Raw genomic sequence first — 24,507 nt, 5'->3', positions numbered from 1 at the left:
CATTTAAGGGGAAATTGAGTGTTGCTTTCCCCCATCTACAGAGCCATGGCATATTTTGATCAGAGAACTGAATTATATTTTAAAAGTGTATCTCTCCTCTTGTGTAAAGGGTACAGTTGAGAAAGTATGGAAGCAAGAAAAGAAGCTAGGGTATTGTCTTTTAAAAATAAGTTTGAGGTCCCGACGAAAAAGACTGCTACTCTAAATAAAATATCTCTTTGCTTATGATCAGAAAGATATGCTACTCACAGAAGAAGAACAAACACCAAGATAGGAATTTTATTTGGTTTTTATTCTAATGTAGGTATTAACTGGTCTTTTACTTTGTTGACTGGGGTCTGACCTCACAGTCTTCCATGATTGGATAGCTTTAAAAGAATCTACACAAAGGAAAGTGAGAAGGAGTCAGCCACTTTAGTTACTTAAGTTCTGAGAATATAGCAAGGCTTTTGTGTAAACAAAAGTATTACTAAAAACGAAGGGGTTAGATATTCCCATAAAAGTTTCTCAGGGTGGAGAGGATAAAGAGATTTGCAGAAAAGTTTCATTTAAATCCGTGGGATGTGTCAGCTTATTCTAGTGAATGTCTGTATAAAGGCAAACTGATGATGTTTCACAGAACACTGCACCATAAAAAGATAAGGGGCCAGTGGTTAGTTATGTAACAGGTTACTTCTAGTGAAGGTTGCCTCTGCATAATTCTAGGCTTTCAGAGCCTTTAGCCATCCCAGCCTCCCAAGTCTTTTGAAATTGTTGGTGCCCAGTGATATTTGACTGGGCATTTATTGGTTCATTGTTTGGTGGATATTTGCTGGTACCCAGAGAAGTATTCCTTGACTATAGAGACCATGAAGTGTTTGTCGACTTTACATAATTTGCCAAGTCCAGCAGACTAGACAGGCTAAGATATTATACCAATTAAAGGCTGGAGTAATTTGAGGAGTAGAAAGGGATTTATTCAAGATGGCTCCATTGAAAGAGAAAAAGATAACAGGGTCCAAGTTCATTTGATGTGAACTTTAGGCATAGAGGAAGAATTGGGGAAACAGGCAAAAGTGTGCATAATTAAGCAGTACTGGGTATGGTCTGCTTGATCATTTTCTTAGCACCAGTCTTGTAAGGTGATCAAAAGCCTCCTCATTTCTTGAGGGGATAAAGGACTCCTCTGGAGTTGCTAAGTTCGGCTCCAGAGTAGAGCTTTGCACTCATGGATAAGTAATTGCCTTCCCATGCGGAGAAAGAGGAACACTCCTCCATTGTTGGTGGGATTGCAGACTGGTACAACCATTCTGGAAATCAGTCTGGAGGTTCCTCAGAAAATTGGACATTGAACTGCCTGAGGATACAGCTATACCTCTCTTGGGCATATACCCAAAAGATGCCCCAACATATAAAAAAGTCACGTGCACCACTATGTTCATCGCAGCCTTATTTATAATAGCCAGAAGCTGGAAAGAACCCAGATGCCCTTCAACAGAGGAATGGATACAGAAAATGTGGTACATCTACACAATGGAATATTACTCAGCTATCAAAAACAATGACTTTATGAAATTCGTAGGCAAATGGTTGGAACTGGAAAATATCATCCTGAGTGAGGTAACCCAATCACAGAAAAACACACATGGTATGCACTCATTGATAAGTGGCTATTAGCCCAAATGCTTGAATTACCCTAGATGCCTAGAACAAAAGAAACTCAAGACGGATGATCAAAATGTGAATGCTTCACTCCTTCTTTAAAAGGGGAACAAGAATACCCTTGGCAGGGAATAGAGAGGCAAAGATTAAAACAGACACAGAAGGAACACCCATTCAGAGCCTGCCCCACATGTGGCCCAAGCATATACAGCCATCCAATTAGACAAGATGGATGAAGCAAAGAAGTGCAGACCGACAGGAGCCGGATGTAGATCGCTCCTGAGAGACACAGCCAGAATACAGCAAATACAGAGGCGAATGCCAGCAGCAAACCACTGAACTGAGAATAGGACCCCCGTTGAAGGAATCAGAGAGAGAAATGGAAGAGCTTGAAGGGGCTCGAGACCCCATATGAACAACAATGCCAAGCAACCAGAGCTTCCAGGGACTAAGCCACTACCTAAAGACTATACATGGAGTGACCCTGGGCTCCAACCCCATAGGTAGCAATGAATATCCTAGTAAGAGCACCAGTGGAAGGGGAAGCCCTGGGTCCTGCTAAGACTGAACCCCCAGTGAACTAGATTGTTGGGGGGAGGGCAACAAGGTGGGGAGGATGGGGAGGGGAACACCCATAAAAAGGGGAGGGGGAGGGGGATGTTTGCCCGGAAACCGGGAAAGGGAATAACACTCGAAATGTATATAAGATATACTCAAGTTAATTAAAAAAAAAAAAGTAATTGCCTTCCCATGGGTGGAATAGTGTCCTGCAAGGTTTTGCTGCTGCCAGCATCTAGGTGACTATAAGATCCGGAAAATGACTTGTCCTTCTGCCTCCATACTTGAAGAAGGATGAGATAAATTAGATAGGTAAAGAGAGTGAAGCAGGACTCTGAATCAAAGGGAAGGAGACATAGAAGCAGGACAAAGATTCCAGACTCATGTTCCTTTTATCTACATTGTGAACCTGTACAGGACGCCAGTGTTGCTTAGCAAAGGCAACTTCTAAGTGCCTGATGTGGAAGAAAGAAAGATGCTTTTTTGGTTTGTTGTTTTAGCCTGGATCTTCATGACATTGGTTCTTTATCCTATTCCACTTTTCCTACTTAACCATTCTTATAGTACTCAACTGTTATTTCCTATTCCTAAGTTCCAGAACATTTGCTTCAAAATCCAACTTCCTAACCTTTTGGCTTTTATCTTTTGCTGGAATGGACTTTCTCATGTGGCACGTCTTGGGTAACACCTTGCTTCATTTGTCAAGATACATTTCATATTTGAAGGTTACTCATTACCCTAACAAGGTCTGCTGCTCATTCCTTTCTTTGTACCGACGTGGCCTTTACTTCTATGTTATAACCCTTGCTGATAATTCCTGCTTCTATTCTACCCCAAAGAGATAGCTCATCATGGGTAATAGATTGTGATCTGACTGCTCGCCATATTTTAGATACTTTCCTTCACCAACAAGTTTCCATTCAAGGTTTCAGAAAATGTTTTTAAATACCTGGTATCTGAAAGAGGCAATGCTGTCCCTGGGTCTTTCTCTATAAACAAGAAAACAAAAGGATTTTCCATAATAGTCCTCATAACACTAGTGAGGGAGATCACTGAATTGATATATAATCTCCTAGATAATATTGCTAGTACTTCTATGAGGTCAAAAGCTTGATCCCATAGCTTGAGTCAGGCCACATCTCCTTGTAGTTCTCTCTACAGTCTAAGAAATGGTGTGTGCTATGGTCTGACAGTTCTTAAATTAAAAAGTGCCTGGGTCTTGAACACTTCCTGTTATGCATACTATGCTGAACTAAATCATGTGCCATAAAATTTCCTGTGACCCCTAGTGTTTATAAAATGTCAAGTCTCTCCTTTGTTAAGGGGACTGGTCTAAGACTCCTCAGGGAGACTGGTTAGGAACGTGGTCCTGAGATTAAGTCTGCTCTCTGAAGATGCTCCTCAAGCTACTCCCAGCATCTTTCTCTTGGTGCTATCTCTCTCTTCTTCTCTCTGTCTCTATTATTCTCACTCTTAATGAACCTCATCACTGGGCTTTAAAGGGAATCCTCTCCTTTTTAAGGTTCCATTGTGTTTAGGTATCTTAATACATTATATTGTTTCTAGCACTTCCCTGACCCCTGTACCTCAAGCTGATTCAGTTTTAGGGCTCTTGATTCGGTTCATTTTCTCTGCCAATTAAATAATTAAAACATAGAAATATCTCGAGTGTCACAGCATGAGAGAAATCTCAAACACCACAAATAGGAACAGACAAAATGAGCAGATGAAGAAAGGCATTTATTGGAGGTGAAGAAACACTAACTGCAGATACACAGAGAAACCAGAAATCTAGTTTGTTTGTTTGTTGTTTGTTTGTTTGTTTCTTTCTTTCTCTTTCTCTCTTTTTTCTCTCCTTCCTTCCTGCTTTCTTTTCTCTCTTCCTTCCTTCTTTACTTTCTTTCTTTTTCTATTTTCTTTTTTCTGTCGCTGAAGAGTTTTCCTCCCCTGATTTAGGATTATTCAGTTTGAAGAAAAGATAGGATGATTAACTGGACCACAACAGTTTTATAACGTGTCCTACTCAGGCCTTGGACTTTTTGAACACTACAGTCCATCAACAAGGAGTCTGCTGGTGAGAGACAGAAGCCTACAAGACCTTTCTTTGTTTTAAGCCGCCAGGCTTTTGTCTTAAGTCAGGGCGGGGGGGGGGGTGGGTGAGGGAAAAGCTAGCCATCTTGAAATTTGTTACATTTATTCCCTAGTCATGGCTTCCCTCCCTGGTCTGTCTGCCAAACTCCTGGTCTCTCAGAGGCAGGCCATGGCCTCGAGACCCTTGATGTTCATTATAATAAACATCCTTTCTGGATTTATGTATCAGCTTCCTTTGCAGACCAACCATTGCAGGCTGCTTTCATTCTTTTTAATACCTTTCTTACTAGAAAAAAAAACTGAGACAGGAAGTATATGGCTTCCTAGGTCCTCTAGCAGTGAGACTAGAAAGCTTTATTCATCACTTTGTGACTGTGGACCAGGAATCCCAAATCAACGATGCCCTCAGGATAAGGCGGTCATACATATATGGAGTTTTGACCTGAGGGTGAATTTTTGATGCTGAGATATTCATGATTCTGTCCATTTACCATAAGAGGGTGTGGTTAATACGGCAAGGTTTCCTTTGGAGTCAGATATCTGTCTCTGGTTAGCTTTAGAAAATAAAGACGCTTCCTTACCTTTCTCTGAGCTTTAGAACAGTGAATGGAGAATAGAAGTTCCTATCTCCGTAGGCTTCTTGCTTCATTGCTATTAGATATTGCCTGCAAGACATAGAGGAAATCAGTTAACTTCTACTTGGTCTTGTGAATTCTTAAAACACAAAGGCACAGAAAAGTGAAGGTGTGGTGTAGCACCAACATGTGACACATCTCAAGTGCTCTCTCTCTCTCTCTCTCTCTCTCTCTCTCTCTCTCTCTCTGTGTGTGTGTGTGTGTGTGTGTGTGTGTGTTGCTGTGTTGTTGCTACTACTTTGTGATGGGGGAATCAAAGTCAGGGCCTTGCCCATGCTAGGCCAATGAGTAAACATTGAGCTACATCCTCAAATCCTCCCAGACTTTGTTGGTGCTCTAAGGCAGCGTTTCTCAACCTGTGCACTGAAACTGCTTTGGGGCATTGTATTAGATATCCTGCATATCAGATATTTATATTATGATTCATAACAGTATCAAAATTACAGTTATAAAGTAGCAATGAAAATAATACCACTGTTGAGGGTTGCCACAATATGAACCATAAAGGGTTATAGCATTGGGAAGGTTGAGAATCACTACTGCAATATAATTAACAAGGAAACACTTGTGGGATATAATCACGTACACACAGAGGCGTGTATGTGTGTATGTATAAACACACATATATGAACTCTTATATATAAGAATGTCAGAGCTGTGTAAACCTTAAAGATTATCTTGTTCATCTTGTTTGTACAGAGTAAGAAACAGACCAAAGAAGAGAAAGAAACTAAAATTACAGAAAGGCCTTATATGAGCCAGGGCTTAATCTAGCATATCTACTACTAGGCTACAATCCTGCTGCAGTTGTCACTTTTCCTTTTTCCTGTATCATATGATTTAAGGAAGAAAATAAAATGTTATTAAAAATGTGTAGCCTTTATTTTTGAAGATATATTTTAAAATTATTTATTTTATTCATGAGCACATTGTTGTTTTCATATACGCCAGAAGAAGACATCAGATCCCATTGCAGATGTTTGTGAGCCATGTTGATGCTGGGAATTGAACTCAGGACCTCTGGAAGAGCAGTCAGTGCTCTTAACTGCTGAGCCATCTCTCCAGCCCTGTAGCCTTTGCTTTATACCTACAGTTTTTCCCTTTGTCCCTGAACTGCTTTTGGTGTTCCAGCTTCCCACGAGTGTTTTATTCATAATACCCGTGGCTCCCAAACATATAATACCGGTTTTTTTCTTTTTTCTTTTTCCCGGAGCTGGGGACTGAACCCAGGGCCTTGTGCTTGCTAGCCAAGCGCCCTACCACTGAGCTAAATCCCCAACCCATAATACTGTTTTTAAATGTGTCTTAAATGTTTACATGTAGTACTGTTACCAAACTTCTCTTTAACGTAGTTGTCTAGCTGTAGGTGAATCAGGTGGAACCTCTTCTTGCCTGTTTTACAGGCTTTGGTGAAGATCTAATCAGAGCAAGAATGTTAAAAGTGCTGGTGTGGTTGTCAACATGGTAGGCACTTACAAACTGCTTTTGTTTAGAAAGCACTGTCTAGACATTTGGGCCCATAAGGTGACTAAAAAGCCAGGGAGGCCTGCTTTCATTTTCTATCACGTTGTTTTCAGCTTTTACAGTATGCTATTCCAGACCCTTAAGATACCTGAGGATCTGTTGTCATTGTCATAAAACAACAGTGTTCTTTGCTTTCAGGATCAATAAACAGTCTTCTAATAAGGGACAGAAGGACCCTAAGCAATGGGGAATCTCACAAGACAAACTGTCTCCCAAATGAATGCAGCTCTCTGTGATGGCAAGACCACCCTCAGAAGCTGGATAATGATTTCATGAAAACTAGACTGCTTCCTCTGGCACTCAGGGCTTCTTTGAACCATCTTGCACAACCAGAACTGAGATAATGATCAGCCAGACCATACTTCAACCAAGACTGCTTGCTTTCTACTCCCAATTCTTCCTCTGTTTTAAGCCTAAGTTCCTGGCAGTGCCTAAATATCGACTTGGTGCTAACTGGAGCTCTTTATTTGTACCTTCCACTGGACTGGTCACATTGTTTAAGTCCCCTTTCTCCAACGTTTCACCATTATTTGAATGATGTACTGGGTAACAGCCTATTTGTTGGAACACTAGAAGCCAGGGCTTTTGCAACTCCAAACTCCAGACACATTAGTACTCCTGTGCCACCACATACAGAAGCAACATGAAGTGAGCAGATGGGCTTATCTGTCCAGGTAGATACTGGAAATGTGAACAATGTGTCTTATGGATGCTTTTTAAATAATACCTGCCTTATAGAACACTGGGCAGGCAACCAGACAAAGCAGTTTAATTAATCATATTTGACATTAGTGGGGGGACTTTAGACATATATCCAGGAAATAATCCCCTGTTCAGTATTGTTGAAAGGAAAGGAAGAGCATCAGCTCCTGGGCAGAAAATTCATTCTATACAGACTATACAGGCCCTATACAGACTAGACAGCTTAGTACATACGTCCAAATGTTCTTATAGAGTGCTAACACAATTCTTTTGTCTCCAAGAAAAGGAGGGAATCAAATTAATTAATTATTTACAGTTTTACTCCTGCTTAATTATACTTTGCAGTTTAAAAGGCCCTTAACTGAAAAAGTCCAGCAAGTAAAAGAAATCCTGTCTTGGGTGCTGTTTGTTTTGGTTGGTTTGTTTGTGTATTTTTCTTTGTTCTCTTCTCTTCACTTTGTTTCTCTTTGATTTCCTTTTCTACAAAAGAGTCCTTCCACGTAGCCTAGACTGTCATCTGCCTCCAGCCTCCATAAGACTAGAATTACTACCATGCATCATTATGCCTGTTTGCTTTCTTCATTTGCCGTTCTCTCTCTCTCTCTCTCTCTCTCTCTCTCTCTCTCTCTCTCTCTCTCTCTGTGTGTGTTTGTGTGTGTGTGTGTGTGTGTGTGTGTGTGTGTGTGTCTGTGTGTGTCTGTGTCTGTGTCTGTGTTTCTGTGTGTGTGTATGGTTTGCTATGCGCTGGAAGAAATTTCTAACTGCCAGATTAATAGAGCTAGACAGAAAAAAAACTATTAGTGATGACTGTATGCTAAGATCTTTTCACAGCAACCAAAAAACAAAAAATAAAGCAAACAACAAAATCAAATCTTCTAAAAGAGAGAATTTTGCTCCTGTTTCTTCTAATGGAATTGATTCTTGCAAAATCATTTCTTATGGGAAGAATTGTCTTCCATGGGTGATTGCTATGAGGTCAAGACTACATCCTCCTATCTGTTTCATCCTAAAAGTGAGCACAAAGTAAACTTTCTGAAACAGTACTGATGCTTCAGAGGAAGGTCAGAAGCAAGAAGGAAAATGTTACCCTGAGTACAAGAAAAACTATTTACGTGTAAATCTGTCTTGTAGTCTTTTCATCAGGACTGCTTTTCCCTCTTCCTGCTTCCACTTATTTGGATGTTGGCAGTTTGCTTTCCAACCACTGGATGTGCTCAGAGTATCACCACCACTTTCCACAATGTGAAGAGCAAGCTAAGGTTCTCACTAACCATAAACTGGAAGTAATTTTTCAGCCTCACTCATATTCAGTGTAAGGCTTGCCTCTTGTGTCCTTATTTCATATTTAAAAGTTAAACTTGCCATATTCCCTGTAATATATATGCTGTCTTGATTTGCTATAGCTTTATGATTTGAACAAGACAATCACATCAGAGTCAATATGCACCCTATATTACAAGCAGGTAATTTCATTTAGATGAAAACTATCACTACTCTAATCAAAATCAGGCAATGACAACTCCAATATAATTCCTAGGAATCAAATGATCATAAACTCTATATGTCTAGTCTCAGACATTGTGTATGTACATGTGTATGTAAACACAGAAAGAAAAAATGGTATATACATGTATATAATACATATACATATCTATAAATTATATTCACATGTTTGTTTATATACAGAAATTTTTAAAAATTAAATCATACTATATATCTTCTTATATAACTTGTTCTTTTCAAAGCAATTTTGACATTCATAATTTTTAATGCTGTTTTCTCTTTATACAGCGCATGTGAAAACAATTTATTTAGCAAATTCTTACTGATAAATTTGAACAGTTTCCAAAATCAGATTATCAGAACACTAAAACCAGTCATACATGTAACAGTGTATCTGTATACTTCTATTGGAATATTCATTCGGTGACTTATTAATTGAAATCTTTATTTCTTATCGTTCTGTGGGCCCTTTGATTCATAGACTGAGTTTGAGATTGTAGAAGATAAACATTGGGAGTCAAAAGGCTTTGATGTGGTCCTAGTTTTACCATATTTGAACAATTGGTTATAGTCCCTGTAGAGATGGTGCATGATTCTCTCATTTATTATTGATGGCTTGAGTTTTAGGACATTTTTCTTGCTAAGTTTATAGAGAAACTGTTTTAAATGAACAAAGCATGCTTTTACAGAAGTAGTAGTTTTTCTTCCCATGAGTATGGACTGGCAATGTCAAAATGATAATAGTAACTGTTTCCTGGAATAGAGAATCCAACGTCTTCTTAGCAAGAGTTTAAGGCTGGTAAAACAATTTTAGCAAGAATATGCTTATTTCTTCCATATTTTTTCTTTCCTATTAGGTCCAACAAATCACTTGCTTATCATAAAACATAATTGCTTGCATATTATATTTTTATTTTTCTAGCTTATTCAGGCTGTCATCTCCTATCAGTCAATAGAAAAGTGACTTTTAGAAGCATTTGTTTTGAGGTCAGCATTTTCATTTCCCAAGATTGGAATGGAACAAATACTTTTGCTTTTCTTACATGAATTTTTTAAATTAATTAAAAAATTTATTTAAAATTTATTTATGTATTTATTGTTGTTTTTGAAACAGGGTTTGTCTGTGTAGCCCTGGCTGCCCTGGCTGCCCTGGACCTCACACCATAGACCAGGCTGGCCTCAAACTCAGAGATCCTCCTGTCTCTGCCTCTGGAATGCTGGGATTAAAGGCATGAGCCAGCACTGCCAGGCACATGCATATACATCTTTATGAGTGAGAATGTTTTAATCATTTTTAACTCAAGCAGAACTATGTATTTTAGCCATGTGAAAGGTACACAGATCCTTTCAGCAATCACCTAGCTCTCAGTCAGACATGGTAGTTTTAGGGATAAAAGAAAGCATCTACAGCACTAGACCTTGAATAAAAATTAACTCATGAAAATCTGATGTACCTAGAGGGTGAGGTACATAGATTTGGATTTTTGTATACCACCTAGGAACTGCCATTCACATTTAGTGTACTAATTTCACAGGCTTCTCCATAATTTCTAAAACTAGGGTGTTGTTTGTGGTGTGACTCCAGTTTTCTTTATTTTCAGGGAAGCTGGATAATCTTTGAAACAGTTTGGAAGAAAGGATGTGAAATTTTAAGTTCATAAAGTCAGGGGGTCTGTTTCACACTCGAATGAATACTTGAGATTCCTGTCTATTAATATGTTATTATTGCCAGGCTCTCTGAAATGTTTTGTTCCACTGTAAAAATGACATTTTAGTTATTCATTTGTACCGCTTTTCAAATATTAACCAAGTACTTCAAGATAAAAAGAGGTAAATATGAGAGATCACAGCATACTCTTTTGCAAGGGCTGTGCAGATAGGAGCTACCCACGCTAATTTGAGTATCTGCTTTCCCTGAGTTAGCATCTGAAGTGTTGTATTACAAATACTTTATCAAAATTTGATCAATTTTGAGTCTCAAATTATATTTTCTGTTCACCGAGGTATTTTTGTTACCAAAATTAACATATTCTTGACAATCTGAGAGATGTATGCTTACAATCTTTATTCTATAAGTACCAGTGGTCAATGCTGATTGGCAGTCTACATAAGGCTTTCATTCCTGGGGTCGTCTTTGCTCCTAAACATTTAAATTACAACTCCAACCTTACCTCATAACCTCAATAAATAATCCTTTCCACTGCTGCTCCTTCTCACCCCTATCTGCACACACACACACACACACACACACACACACACACACACACACACACACACACACCACCGAGCCTCCACATATATCCCACTGGAGAGACTAGTCAGTCCATATCACTCCATGTGCACATGCAGTGTCCCAGACAATCAGTGTGTGTTGCTGTAAGAGTCTTGGTCCCACATTTATCCTTTCCTGGGTAATTTATTACACACACACACACACACACACACACACACACACACACACACACACACATACACGCACAGTCAGTAAGATCCCAGTTGTCCTTGGAAAGTGGAAAGGTGAAGGGACAGTTCTAGAGACTGTGCTAATAGCTATGAGATTCCTGTGACCCACTCCCCAAGTTGGAAAAAAGGGAACTCTTAGATACCACAACCCAAACCCAAGTCCGTTCGTTAGTTCTCTCTCTCTCTCTCTCTCTCTCTCTCTCTCTCTCTCTCTCTCTCTCTCTCTCTCTTTCTCCTGGCTTCTACTCTCTTGGTTCTAAGGCAGTTTGTTAAATCCATCTGGAGTAGGAACATCTTTAAAATATCCACTTATGGCTGTAAATGATAGTGCACACATTTAATGCCAGCATCTGAAAAGTAGCCTGGGTCCTGTCCTGTGACAAGTGCTCTTTTACAACCATACAGCATCTGGCTTCTTATCATCAAGACTTTTTATCACCCTCAAATCTCAATGTTCACCCACATTCAGATTTCCTGTTGAAGTAGTCTGGCTTCTCCCATTCAAACATCATTACATTCTCAGACTTGATGGCTCAGCCAGGCAGAAGAATAAGACCTACTAAGATCCTGAGGGAGATTGGAGAAGGACACAGCAACCAGGGAAAATCAGCTGGCTTTTGCAAATTTTGTAGAAGAAAGTCACATTCAAAGGGCATATCTTATTAGTCTAAACAATACCCAGATTCTTTTGTCCTATATTATTACTCTGGTTACCAGGGTGACTAAGATATACTATATCTATTGGCTGGGGCAGTTCATGCTGGGTTGGAGAAACAGTTCCACATTACTGATTACAGCAGCATGCAGAGTTATTTTTCCAACATCTCTCCTAAGTGAAGATAGATCCTTGTGTTAATTACAAACAGGAATTTGAGTATGAGCCAATATTAAGCAGAGCTAGGGTTTCTTAAAGGTGGTTATAGACACATATTTGAGCACTGGGGGAGGGGGAATTACTAGAAAGAAAAGCAAATAAAAGAAAAGAATAAGACATACATGCCAAAGTATGGGTATGGGCTTCTCAAAAGAAAAATGTCACACTCAATTATCTTTGCAATCATCACTTAGGTACTTTCGGTGAGGTCTGGAGTGTTATCTTCAAAGGATTACTAAGGAAGTTATCTGACGTATCTGGCAGATTTTGAGATGCACCGGATAGGATTTTAGCTGATAAGGCAAGACATTAGCTCAGGAATGTGGGGTGTTAGGAAATCTTGCAGGCATGCCTAAACTTTTGACACTGAAAATAATGGTTGTCTTTTTCTCTGAGGTGATATAAGATATCCGATGATAAAAGCAAATTTAAGAAATATCGAGAGAGAGAGAGAGAGAGAGAGAGAGAGAGAGAGAGAGAGATCACCACCACCAACAATAAATCTTGCTCATTCCTATCTCTCAACAACAATGGTCTCAACTTCCCAATAAAAAATAAAGACTAGGGGTTGGCGATTTAGCTCAGTGGTAGAGCGCTTGCCTAGCAAGCTTCAAGGCCCTGGGTTCGGTCCCCAGCTCCGGAAAAAAAAAAGAAAAAAATAGAGACTAACAGAATGGATGGGAAAACAGAATCATAGGATCCATTCTTTAGCTTATTTCAAGAAACACGTCTGATCATAAAGAATAATCACCTCACGGAAAAAGGAAGGAAAAAGATATTCCAGTCACATATACTGAAAAACCAAGCTACTGTAGGAATTTTAATATCTGACAAAATAGATTTGATACTAAACCTTGTCAGAAGAGATAGGGACGGACACTATATAATCAAAGGAAAATCTACCAAGAAGACATTGCAATTCTTATCATTTCTTCATTAAATATAAAGGCATCCAAGATTTTAAAAGAAACAATACTATAGTGTGGATCACACACTGCTCCTCACACACAGATAGTGGGAGACTTCAATAGCCCATTCTAAGCAATACATAGGTCATTCAGACAGAACCTAAAGAGCTAGAGATAACAGATGTTATTTTTGTTATTGGATACTTTCTTGACTTACATTTCAAATAATACCCCCTTTCTTGATTAACCCTCTGGAGTTTCCTTAGGCCTTACCCCTTCTCCCTCCCATGAGATTATTCTCCTCTATGAGATTATTCTCCCACCCACCCACCCACTCTCTCCCATCTTTCCACTCTGGCTTTCCCCTACACTGGGGCATTGAGCCTTTACAGGGCCGAGGGCCTCTCCGCACATTAATGTCCAATAAGGCCATATATATGGCTGGAGCCATGGGTCCCTCCATGTGTACTCTTTGGTGGATGGTTTAGTCTCTGGGAGCTCTGGTGGGAGGTCTGGTTGGTGGATATTGTTGTTCTTCCTACGGGGTTAAAAACTCCTTCAGCTCCTTCAGTCCTTTCTCTACTCCTCCAATACAGATCCCATTCTCAGTTCAATGGTTGGCTGTGAGCAGCTGCCTTTGTATTTATTTGTCAGGTTCTGGCAGAGCCTCTCAGGAGACAGCTATATCAGGCTCCTGTCAGCAAACACCTGCAATAGTGTCTGTGTTGGAAGATTGTATGTGGGATGAATCCACAGTTGTAGCAGTCTCTGGATGGCCTTTCCTTCGGTCTTTACTCCATACTTTGTCTCTGTATTTCCTCTTGTGAAATACATTTTATTCTTGCTTCTAAGAAGGACTGAAGCATCCAATCTTTGGTCTTCCAACTTCTGGAGCTTCATGTGGTCTGTGGATTGTATCTTGGGTATCCTGAGCTTCTGGGTTAATATCCACTTATCAGTGAGTGCATACCATGTGTGTTCTTTTGTGATTGAGTTACCTCATTCAGGATGATATTTTATAGTTCCATACATTTGCCTATGAATTTCATGAAGTCATTGTTTTTAATAGCTGAATAGTACTCCATTGTGTAGATGTACCACATTTTCTGTATCCATTCCTCTGTTGAAGGGCATCTGGGTTCTTTCCAGTTTCTGGCTATTATAAATAAGGCTGCTATGAACATAGTGGAGCAAGAGTCTTTGTTATATTTTGGAGCATCTTCTGGGTATATGCCCAGGAGATGTATAGCTGGGTCCTCAGGTAGTGCAATGTCCAATTTTCTGAGGAACCTCCAGACTGATTTCCAGAGTGGCTGTACCAGTCTGCAGTCCCACCAACAATGGAGGAGTGTTCCCCTTTCTCCACTTCCTTGCCAGCATCTGTTGTCACCCGAGTTTTTGATCTTAGCCATTCTCAGTGGTGTGAGGTGGAATATCAGGGTTCTTTTGACTGGCATTTGCATGATGACTGAGGATGTTGAACATTTCTTTAGGTGCTCCTTGGCCATTCTATATTCCCCAGTTGAGAATTCTTTGTTTAGCTCTGTACCCCATTTTTAATACGTTTATTTTACTCTCTGGAGTCTAACTTCTTGAGTTCCTTGTATATATTAGATATTAGTCCTCTATTGGATGTAGGATTGATCAAGCTCTTTTCCCAATCTGCTGGCTGCCATTTTGTCCCATTGACAATGTTCTTTGCCTTACAGAAGCTTTGCAATTTTATGAGGTCCCATTTGTAAGTTCTTTATCTTAGAGCATATGCTATTGGTATTCTCTTCAGGAAAATTTCCCCTGTGCCCGTGTGTTTAGGCTCTCCCACCTTCTCTTCTATTAATTTCAGTGTATCAGGTCTTATGTGGAAGTCCTTGATCCACTTGTACTTGAGCGTTATACAAGGTGATAAGAATGGATTGATTAGCATTCTTTTCCATGCTGACCACCAGATGAACCAGCACCATTTGTTGAAAATACCTTTTTTCCAGTGTATGGTTTTACCTCCTTTGTCAAAGATCAAGTGATCATAGGTGCGTGGGTTCTTTTCTGGGTCTTCAACTCTAGTCTATTGATCTACCTGCCTGTCTCTGTATCAATACCATATAGTTTTTAATCACGATTACTCCGTAATACAACGTAAGGTTGGGGATCATTTTTACCCTAGCAGTTCTTTTATTGTTGAGGATAGTTTTCATTATCCTGGATTTTTTGTTATTCCAAATAAATTTGCAAATTGCTTTTTCCAACTCTATAAAGAATTGAGTTGGAATTTTGATGGGGATTGCTTTGAATCTGTAGATTGCTTTTGGCAAAACGGCCATTTTTACCATATCAATCCTGTCAATCCATGAGCATGGGAGATCCTTCCATCTTCTGAGATCTTCTTCGATTTTTTTCTTCAGAGACTTGAAGTCCTTGCCATACAAATCTTTCACTGCTTGGTTAGAGTCACACCAAGGTACTTTATAATGTTTGTGACTATTGTTGTTTCCCTAATTTCCTTATCAGCTTGTTTATCCGTTGAGTAGAGGAAAGCTACTGATTTGAATTAATTTTATATCCAGTCACTTTGCTAAAGTTGTTTATCAGGTTTAGGAGTACTCTGGTGGAATTTCTGGGGTCACTTAAGTATACTATCATATCATCTGCAAATAGTGATATTTCGACTTCTTCCTTTCCAATTTGAATCCCTTTGACCTCTTTTTGTTGTCTAATTGCTCTGCCTAGGACTTCGAGTACTATAGTGAATAGGTAGGGAGATAATAGACAGACTTGTCTAGTCCCTGATTTTAGTGGGATTGCTTCAAGTTTCTCTCCATTTAGTTTGATGTTGGCTACTGGTTTGCTGTTTATTACTTTTACTATGTTTAGGTATGGACCTTGAATTCCTGATCATTACAAGACTTTTAACATGAAGGGGTGTTGAATTTTGTCAAATGCTTTCTCAGCATCTAATGAGATGATCATGAGGTTTCTTTAAGTTTGTTTATATAGTGTATTACATTGATGGATTTCCATATATTGAACCATCTCTGTATCCCTGGTATGAAGCCTACTTGAACATGATGGATGATTCTTTTGATGTGTTCTTGGATTCAGCTTGTGAGAATTTTTATTGAGTATTTTTGCATTGATATTCATAAGGGGAATTGGTCTGAAGTTCTCTTTTTTGTTGGGTCTTTGTCTGGTTTAAGTATAAGCAAAATTGTGGCTACATAGAAGGAATTGGGTAGTGCCCCATCTGTTTCTATTTTGTGGAATAGTTTGAACGGTATTGATATGAGGTCTTCTGATAGAATTCTGTACTAAAGCCATCTGGTCCTGTTTTTTTTTTTTTTTTTTTTTTTTTTTTTTTTTTTGGTTTGGAGACTTTTAATAACTGCTTCTATTTCTTTAGGGGTTATGGGACTGTTTAGATGGTTTATCTGATCATGATTTAACTTTGGTACCTATTATCTATCTAGAAAATTGCCCATTTCCTCCAATTTTCCAGTTTGGTTGAATATAGGATTTTTGTTATAGGATCTGATTTTTTTTAATTTCCCCAGTTTTTGTTATGTCTCCCTTTTTACTCCTGATTTTGTTAATTTGCATACTATCTCTGTGCCCTCTGGTTTGTCTGGCTATGGCTTTATCTATCTTATTAATTTTTTTAAAAGAAGTAACTCCTGGTTTTGTTGATTCTTTGTATAGTTCTTTTTGTTTTTACTTGGTTGATTTCAGCCCTGAGTTTGATTTTTTCCTGCCTTCTACTCCTCTAAAAAATCTTCAATTTCTTTCTTTATTTCTTCCTTGACCAAGTTATCATTGAGAAGAACATTGTTCAGCTCCCATGTATATGTGGGCTTTCTGTGGTTTTTGTTTATATTGAAGATCAGCCGTAGTCCCTGGTGATCTCATAGGATGCATGGGATTATTTCAATCTACTTGTATGTGTTGAGGCCTGTTTTGTGACCAATTATATGGTCAATTTAGAGAAGGTACCATGAGGTGCTGAAAAGAAGGTATATTCTTTTGTTTTAGGATGAAATGTCCTATAGATACCTGTCAATTTGGTTCATGACTTCTGTTAGTTTCACTGTGTCTTTATTCAGTTTCTGTTTCCATGACCTGTCCATTGATGAGAGTAGGGTGTTGAAGTCTCTCACTATTATTGTGTGAGGTGCAATGTGTGTCTTGTGCTTTAGTAAGGTTTCTTTTATGAATGTAAGTGCCCTTGCATTTGGATCATAGATATTCAGAATGGTGAGTTCATCATGGTGGATTTTTCCTTTCCTGTGTATGAAGTGCCCTTCCTTATCCTTTTTGATAACTTTTGGTTGAAAGTTAATTTTATTTGATATTAGATTGTCTACTCCAGCTTGTTTCTTGGCACCATTTGTTTGAAAAATTGTTTTCCAGTCTTTTACTCTGAGGTAGTGTCTGTCTTTGTCACTGAGGTGTGTTTCCTGTAAGCAGCAAAATGCTGGGTCCTGTTTACATATCCAGTCTGTTACTGTATGTATTTTTGTTGGGGAATTGAGCCCATTGATGTTAAGAGATATTAAGGAGTAGTGATTGTTGTTTCCTGTTATTTTGTTGTTAGAGGTAGAATGTTTGTGTGGCTATCTTCTTTTGGGTTTGTTGCAAGCAGATTACTTTCTTGCTTTTCCTAGTGTGTAATTTCCCTCCTTGTGTTGGAGATTTCCATCTATTATCTTTTGTAGTGTTGGATTTGTGGAAAGATATTATGTAAATTTGTTTTTTTCATGGAATATTTTGGTTTCTCCATCTTTGGTAATTGAGAGTTTTGCTGTATATAGTAGCCTGGGCTGACATTTGTGTTCTCTTAGGGTCTGAATGACATCTCTCCAGGATCTTCCAGCTTTCATGATCTCTGTTGAAAAGTGTGGTGTAAATCTGATAGGTCTCCCTTTCTATGTTACTTGACCTTTTTCCCTTGCTGCTTTTAATATTCTTTCTTTCTTTTGTGCATTTGTTGTTTTGACCATTATGTGACTGGAGGAGTTTCTTTTCTGGTCCAACCTATTTGGAGTTCTCTAGGCTTCTTCTATGTTTATGGGCATCTCTTTCTTAGGTTAGGGAAGTGTTCTTCTATAATTTTACTGAAGGTAATTACTGACTTTAATTTGGGAATCTTTGCTCTCTGCTATACCTATTACTCTTAGGTTTGGTCTTCTCATTGTGCCCTGGATTTCCTGGATGGTTTGAGTTAAGAGCTTTTTCATTTTGCATTTTCTTTGACTGTTCTGTCAATGTTTTCTATGGTATCTTTTGCACCTGAGAGTCTTCTATCTCTTGTATTCTTCTATGGTTCCTGATCTCTTTACTAGTTTTTCTATATTCATGGTTGTCTCCTTTTTTTTTATTTCTTTACTGTTTCTATTTTTATTTTTAGATCCTGGGTGGTTTTGTTCAATTCCTTTACCTGTTTTGTTGTGTTCTCCTATATTTCTTTATTCATGTCTTTCTTAATGTCCTCTATCATCATCATGAGATATGATTTTAACTCCAAGTCTTTCTTTTCAGGTGTAATGGTGTATCCAGGACTTACTGAAGTGGGAGAACTGGATTCTAAAATATTTATTTATTTATTATGTATAGGTCATACAGCTTTCTGCCTGCATGTACGCTGCAGGCCAGAAGAGAACCAGATCTCATTATAGATGGTTGTGAGCCACCATGTGGTTGCTGGGAATTGAACTCGGGGCCTCTGGAAGAGCAGACAGCGCTCTTAACCTCTGAGCCATCTCTCCAGCCCGAGAACTGGATTCTAATGATGCCAAGTAGCCTTGGTTTCTGTTGCTTATGTTCTTGAGCTTCCCTCTCCCCATCTAGTTATCTCTAGTGTCTGGACTGGAGCCTGTCCTTCTTGTGATCCTAGTTGTGTCAGAACTCCTCTGAGTCCAGGTGTCTTTGTGATCCTGTGATCCTGAGACCCTGGGATCCTGAGTGTGGGGACGTCTAGGAGTCCAACTTCCTCTGAGATACTGATGTTCTGTGTGATCAAGTTCCAGAGGTCCTGTTGTGTCAGAGATCCTGTTGTGTCAGAACGCCTGTGAGTCAAGCTTTCTCTGGGTGTTGCAGGAGTGGGTGGGGGGAAGCTAGAGCCCTGAGTATGCTCCTAGCACAGAGAAAAGCTGAAAGGAACCTGTGACTCTGGGTGGGCGGGAATTTGTGTTTCCCTGGTTTCTATATGGGTCCCTGTTATTCTGGGTGTTGGGGAAGAAGTTGTGGCCTCAATTTTGACCCTTGAGCTCCAGTGCTCTTGGGTGTGTCCAATCTCCTGAGAGTCGGGCTTCCTCTGTGATCCTATGCTCCTGTGATCCTGTGTTCCTGTGATCTTGTGTTCCTGTCTTCCTGTGCTCCTGTGCTCATGTGTTTCTGTGATCCTGTGTTCCTGTGATTCTAGGCATGTTTGACCATCTGGGTGATGGACTTCCTCTGGGTGTTGTGTGAATAGGGCTGATCCAGTGCCCATGGTCAGTTCAGGGCACAAGTTCAGACCAGAAGAGACTTGCACCACTGTCTGGTTGGGGGCTCCTGTGCCCCTGGATCCTGGAGGACCCAGTTAATTCGGTAGTTGGGTCAGATGTTGTGTCCCCCTCACCTGTGATCCTAGGCATGTTAGAGTACCTGGGCAATGGACTTCCTCTGGGTGTTGCTAACAGATGTTGTAAAACAAGTGGAACTAATAGATACTTATTCACCAAAACACAAGAGAAATTATTTTCTTAGCACATTATGGAACTTTCCCCAAAATTGACCACATACTCAGACACAAAGTAAGTCTCAATGGATATAAGAAAATTGAAATAACACTTTACATCCTATCAGACCACCACAGATTAAAACTGGATATCAACAACCAAAATCTTACAAAGCCATGGAAACCGAACAACTCTCTTCAGAATGAAAAATGTGTCAACACAAAAATCATAAAAGAAAGTAAAGACTTTCTACAATTGAATGAATACCAATACAGTTCAACCCTAAACTTATGGGACACAATGAAAGCAGTTCTAAGAGGCAACTTCATAGCAACCTAATAGAAATGGATAATTCCCTTAATGGATAATTTTGGTAAGTTGTCACTTACCAAAGTTAAATCAAGATCAGATAAGCAAGTTAAACAGACCTACAACCTATCAAGAACTAGAAGTGGTCATTAAAAGTCTCCCAACAACAACAACAAAGCCCAGGGCTAGACAGTTTCAGCACAGAATTCTACCACACTTTTGTATTGGTTATTTATCTATTTACATTTCAAGTGGTATCCTCCTTTCCAGTTTCCCCTCTACAAGCCACCCATCCCCTCCCCTCTCCCCTACTTCTATGAGGGTGCTACCCCACCTCAGCGGCCTAGTGTTCCCCTATCCTAAGTCCACAGGACCAAGGGGCTCCCTTCCCAGTGATGCCAGATAAGGCAATCCTCTACAACATATTGAGCTGGAGCCATGGGTCCCCCCTGAGTACTCTTTGGTTGGTGGTTTAGTCCCTGGGAGCTCTAGAAGGTCTGATTGTTTGATATTGTTGTTCTTCCTATGAGGTTGCTAACCCCTTCATCTCCTGCAGTCCTTGCCCTAACTTCCCATTGGAATCTCCACGCTTAGTCCAATTTTTGGGTGTATATATTCGCTTCTGTGTTGGTCTGGCTCTGGCAGAGCCTCTCAGAAGACAGCTATACCCAGCTCCTGTCAGAAAGCACTTCTTGGCATCAACAATAATGGTTTGGTGTCTACCACACTTTCAAAGAAGAGTTAATGCTATTATTCTTCAAAGTATTCCACAAAATAGAAACAGAAGGAACATTGCCCACTCATTTTTATGAGGTCACAGTTATCCTGACACCCAGACCACACAAAGACTCAACGAAGAAAGAGATTAGAGACAATTTACCTTATGAACATAGATGGGAAAATATTCTATAAAGTATTTTCAAACTGAGTCTAAGAACACATTAAAAAGATTATCCACTATGATCAAGTAGGCTTCATCCCAAAAATATCAAGATGGCTCAACATATGTAAATTGATAAATGTTATCCACAAAAGAAACAAACTGAAAAACAACAATGACAATGACAACAACACATGGTCATTCCATTAAATGCAGAAAGGGTTTTTGACAAAATCCTAAACCCTTTCATGATTAAAGTCCTAGAGAAATTAGGGATAAAAGGGACATACCTAAGCATACTAAACGTAGTTTAGAGCAAGTCCAGAAGCAATATCAACTTAAATGGAGAGAAATTCAAAGCAATTCAAGTATAATCAGGAATAAGACAAACTGTCCTCTCTGTGTGTGTCTCTCTCTGTGTCTCTGTCTCTGTCTCTGTCTCTCTCTCTCTCTCTCTCTCTCTCTCTCTCCATATCTATTCAATATAGTACTTGAAGTTCTAGCGAGAGCAATAAAACAACTACAGGAGATCAAGGGATAGAAATTAGAAAGGAAGAAGTCAAAGTATTGTTAATTGCAGATGATATGATAGTATACATAAGTGACCACAAAAATTCTACCAGGGACCTCCTACAGCTGATAAACACCTCTGCAAAGTGGCTGGATACAAAAGTAAGTCAAGGAAACCAGTAACCCTATTATATACAAATAATAAAAGAGCTGAGAATAAATTAGGGAAACTCATTAGGAAACTCATTAGCACAGGAGAAGACTTTCTGAAGAGAACCCTTCTATGTATGCAAGTTCTAGGATTAACAATTATTAAACAGAACCTCATGAAGTTGAAAACTTTCTTCAGTAAAGGACAATATCATTCAGACAAAAGGAACACCTACAGCATGAGAAAAGATTATGAACAATTATACATCCAATAGAGTGCTAAAATCCAAAATATATAAAGATCATAAAATTTAAATATCAAAGAAACAACCCAAGTGGTACCATGTGCTCAGCCCTTCTGAAGCTCTTGGACCCTTCACAATTATGGACATCTGGTTTAAGAATATTTTTGATGTGGAAGACATTGACACAGAAGGCAAGAATTTGACTCAGTATCTCAGCTGGACTTGTGAGTGAATTTTGAAAGGCAGAACTTAGATGTAAATATTCAGATTTACCCTGTAGACTTAGGTGAGAAGTTACGATTGGTCAAAATTAATACCTTAGATGAAGATGGTACCTTGGATGATGGTGAATACAACCTCACAGATGATAGGCCTTCCAGAGCTGCCCAGTTTAAATATGTAATGTATGGGGAGGTATACAGGGTTGGGGGGAACAATATTACTACTGAAGCAGCAACATACATTTCTATATGTATATCTGTGGTGGTTTGTATATGCTTGGCCCACAGAGTGGCACTATTAGGAAGTGTAGCCTTGTTGAAGGAGAACTTCAGTGTGTGGCCTAGAGACTGTTTTGTGGTATTTTGGTGAAGAATGTGGTTGATTTTTGCCCATATCTGAAGAGTCTGCCTGAGGCTAAGGTGACAAGACGCAGATTAATTGCATTGACAAAGGAAGTCTCAGAAACACCCATCATAGACTTAGTTCTCTGGTTAGGTCTCATGAAGAGTATTTTAAACAAGCATAGCAAGCTGAGAAAGGGAAAATATAAAATATACAGTTCGAGTATTAAAGGAGCACCAGGAAGTAAAATAGAACTGAATCCTGTGTTCAAGTATATTAAATTGAATTAAGGGAGTAGTGGGGTCTAGATGGGCAAGATCCCACCTAGAAAAGTTAAGGTCCAGGCTTGGCAGAATAAGCATTTACTCCCAGGAGGCAAAGGCAGCAGATCTCTGACTTTGAGGGCACCCTTGAACAGAGCAGGTTTAAGGTGAAGAAAGGCTTAAGTCCAGGCGTGGTGGTACACACCTTTAGTCCCAACATTACAGGAGACAGAGCCATGCAGATCTCTAAGTTCAAGGTCAATCTATAGAGCAAGTTCAGGACAACCAACTTTAGGCAGTGAGGGAGTTGGAAAACAAACCTGGTTATAATATAATAGAACAAGGGGGCTATGTTCCAGCTCCAGCAAGGAGCAGAACTTGGCAGCTTTGGACATGTGGCTCTGGCTTTAGAGTCAAAAATAGAAGGGAATACTAGGACAATTGGTAATGGTTAGCTGAAGCTAAGAAATTAGTGCTGATTAAGAAGAGCCTATAATTATCTTCTGGGAAGGTAAAATCTCCTGGGAAGTGTTTTCTGAGAGCACAAAGAAGCTGTGTTCCAGAGATACCAAGGTAGTACCTCATGCTGCAACTGTACTTGGTAATGTGTAGGAGTCACCCAGGTGGTGCTGGTTTGAAAAGATGAAGAATTCATGAAGAACAGCTGAGGCTGGCCATTGTGAGAGGCCATGGAAGGCCATTGATGAAGGTTAAGCATCAGTTTCACTTGATAGCCCAGGACTGAAGGGATCATGCAAAGAAGTTGAGGCTTGCCACCATGAACAGAGTCTATGAAAGGCTATTGGTGAATCCTAGATGCAGCAGAAGACAGCAGTGTTTTCAAGATGCTAGTACCATGAAATGATCACCAAGAACAGCAGCAGCAGTGGATTAGAGTCAACCTGAGCTTAGAGTGCTACAGAGGACAGAGCTGGAGAAGTGATACCAGCCCTTTTAAGGAGACCAGAAGATCATGTGTAGATCCCAGGCATTGGCAGAAAAAGCTGTAGCACTGAAGTTGCCTTGGAGACCCCAAGACTATGCTATGGGTAGATATGGCCCCTATGGGCTCCTGTGTTTGAACAAGCCTATGGTGGCTAGGGAGTGGAATGTGCTGGTTTGTATATGCTTTGTGAAGGAAGTGGCACTATTAGGAGATGTGGCCTGTTGGGGTAGGTTTGTCTCTATGGGTGTGAGTATTAAGACCCTCATCCTAGCTGCCTGGAAGTGAGTATTCTGCTAGCAGCCTTCAAATGAAGATGTAGAACTCTCAGCTTCTCCTGCACCATGCCTGCCTGGATACTGTCATGCACCTGCCTTGATGATCCTGGACTGAACCTCTGAACCTGTAAGCCAGTCCCAATTAAATGTTTTATAAAAGTTGCCTTGGTCATGGTGTCTGTTCACAGCAGTAAAACCCTAACTGAGATGGTATCCTATGGGGGACTGACTGCTCATGAGGCTTCAGGGTGATGCCAACACAACCTACATGGATTTTAGGTCGATTCTAGAGTTTATCTTCTAATGAAGAAACTGGAATTCTGAACCTTGTGGAAAACAAACCTTGCTGCTTAGTCACTCAAGTCGTGGACATTGTTTAAGCCTGAGTAGAAGCTGACAATATTTGCCTGTGAAAGGGACTGGGCCCTATGTCCACTGCGGGTGCATTTTTAGTTTGTTTGAATTCAGTGAAAAACTGAGTGGTTTGTAATAGACCAAGTGGGAAAGCTTAGCATGAATCTGACATTGTTCATTTTTTTTCCAAATTAAAGTTTACTTTTCAGTAGTAAGAGGAAAGCCAGTTTCAGAGAGTATATGTATCAAAACTAAAAAATTTCAATCAATCAGGTTAAACATAAATGTCAAATACCTCAAGAAAAATAAAGAAGCCAAACCCCAAATTAAGTTAAATATCAAAGATCAGGAGGATACATAAATGAAATAGAAACCACAAAAACAATACAAAAGATCAATGAAGCA

At 39.5% G+C, this 24,507-nt stretch overlaps 1 pseudogene; it reads left to right on the top strand.

Annotated features, from left to right (window-relative positions):
• Positions 1–21,839: 21,839 nt before the first annotated feature.
• Polr2h-ps2 (RNA polymerase II, I and III subunit H, pseudogene 2) lies at positions 21,840–24,072 on the top strand (annotated as a pseudogene).
• The last annotated feature ends 435 nt before the right edge of the window (positions 24,073–24,507 follow it).

This window comes from Rattus norvegicus, chromosome X (assembly GCF_036323735.1).
Source record: "Rattus norvegicus strain BN/NHsdMcwi chromosome X, GRCr8, whole genome shotgun sequence".
Lineage (NCBI taxonomy): Eukaryota > Metazoa > Chordata > Mammalia > Rodentia > Muridae > Rattus > Rattus norvegicus.
This window is presented reverse-complemented; position numbering and strand designations above follow the sequence as displayed.